The sequence below is a fragment of the Humulus lupulus genome, chromosome 6 (genome assembly GCF_963169125.1).
Source record: "Humulus lupulus chromosome 6, drHumLupu1.1, whole genome shotgun sequence".
In the NCBI taxonomy this organism is placed as follows: Eukaryota; Viridiplantae; Streptophyta; class Magnoliopsida; order Rosales; family Cannabaceae; genus Humulus; species Humulus lupulus.
The window spans coordinates 202,325,800-202,328,087 of record NC_084798.1 but is presented as its reverse complement, the minus strand read 5'-3'; positions in this window follow the sequence as shown (position 1 = coordinate 202,328,087).

Sequence of the window (2,288 nt, the reverse complement as noted above, 5' to 3'; positions counted from 1 at the left end):
AGAATTGGGAAAATGGGTCAGGTAGTAGAATCTATCGCCTCGCCCCCATTGATCCGAGCTGGCTTTGAGGCAGAAGAAATAAAGGATGTCCGCTGGTGTAGGGACCTCCCACTCATGCTTCAGGAAGAGGTACCTCAGCCCCGCCAGCAGACAGTAGAAGTTAGGGGGCAGTTGGAAAGGAGCCAGCCTCACATAGTTCAGAAAGTCCGCGAAGTACTGATCCAAAGGTAGGAAGGCCCCGGCCTTGAGGTGTTCGTCGCTCCAGGCCGCGAACTCCTCATCGAGGGGCGTGCAGCTCCTCTTGCCCTCGAGGGGAGGTCGGGCAACAAGAGCGCCTGTCCCAATTTTGATGTTATGGGACAGCAAGATCTTGTTGACCCTCCCTTGGGTCGTAACCTTCAAGACTATCCTCTCTGCCTCGAAGAAGGCATCAGGTCCCACCTCGACCTCTTTCTCCATTGTGGGACCGAAGTGGGGGATTGGAGACTCTGCTACTATCTCTTTCCCCTTGCTAGCCTGCTGGGATGATGAACCAGCAGCGCTCTTTTTAGATATGTTCTTCCTGGGCCCCATCTGGTCGCCTAACGAACAAAGATGAAGAAAAGTTTAAATGGGCGACCTAAAAATAGAAAAAGGAATCTAGTGCGAGGAGTGATTTTCGTACACGGGCTGAGGTAATCTCAGCCCGCAGTGCGTGAGGCCACGCGGTGCTATGATCACGCGCCTGTGTTCCCAACGGATCCCCGATTGCTCGGGATCTGTGTGTTATATTTTTTCATATAATATAATATTAGATTAAATAATGTGACAAAATGTGATTTGTCACACCTTGTAATATATTATTGAGAGTCACAAAATTGGACACATGTGTGTGCCCAAATGTGACATATTTTGGAGTTACAAAATCAGTTACAAATTTGTAACTTCCAAATATTACCCAATAATGTGTATATTATATGTTACACATTTGAGATTGGATTTCATAAAACCATTATAAAATATGGTTGTTGGAGATATGATTTTAACCCCAATAATGTGTTTTGGGAGTTACAAAGTCATTTGGGAGGGTTTGGAATTTGAAATCCAAAGGGTATCTCAAACTCTATAAATAGGAGCCTAATGCTCACTTGTAAGACACACCATTTTCCATCCACAAAGCACTTGGCTGGAAAATACACCAAAATGCTTGATAATTCCAGAGAGCTATTTCCTAGAGAGATCCCTTAGTGCTTAGAGAATAGGGGGAAATAAGCTTTTGGACAAAGGTCTTGAACTTTGTTCAAGTTGGTGATCCCCACTACTCTACACTTTGGTTATGTGAGAGTTTGTTTTATTTTCATTCTTTTGATCTTGTTGATCTTATTTACTTGTATTATTATTGTTTTGAGTTTGTAATCTTCTTCTTCTACATCTTTCTAGTTACTTGTATTTTGAGCAATTGAGTTGTAATATTTATTTAATCAATTACCTTGTCTATTGTATTTTTTGCATAGAGTTGTATATTGGTTTTTTCCATATTTCCATTGAGCAATAATATATATTCTCTAACATTGTGTGTAAGGAGGGTCAGGATAATGCTTGCCTTGGAGGGAAAGTTTCAAAAAGTAAAACCGCCTAGGAAGCGTGACCCCTAAGCTACCCGGTTTTGCACCCCAGAAACCTATCGCCTTCCCCTTTCCAAACAAGCATTCCATAAAAGTTACCCAGAAATTATCTTGTCCTATACATCACATTCCTAAACATGTTCTCATATGATCGATACCCCTAGGATAAAAACCTATGCACAAAACACCAGCCAAAAATAACCTACAGTGTGCGACTAAGAAAGAAGTTTACCTAACAGAGAAACAGAAATATCAAGACGTGCAACAAGCAGAGGACTTATAGTGTTTTTTGCCGTGTGAAAGTCGCAAAAAGTGTAGGAGTCGGAGCCCTGGTGGAGCCTTTAGAACTGAAGTCATGAAGAAACTCTTGTGGCAAGAGCGTAGGGATCTCTGGGATGATAACCAGAAGAAGAAAGACTTCTTAGGCTAAAGAGGAAAGAAGATGAGGAAAAAAATTCAAATAAAGGGTGGCTAATGTGAAAGGTGGCCAACCTTATATATACGTAAGAGACAAAGGAACGAGGATCGTTCGATCGCATTAATGCGAGATACGAGGGTCATAACTCGAGAGGCGAAATGACGGCCGAAGATAGGCTAGGCCATTTAATGCAATTCTCAGAAGCCGGACCCTCACCAACCACGGTGCTCCACGTGTCTGATACTTGCGCAGTGGACGGGACATGA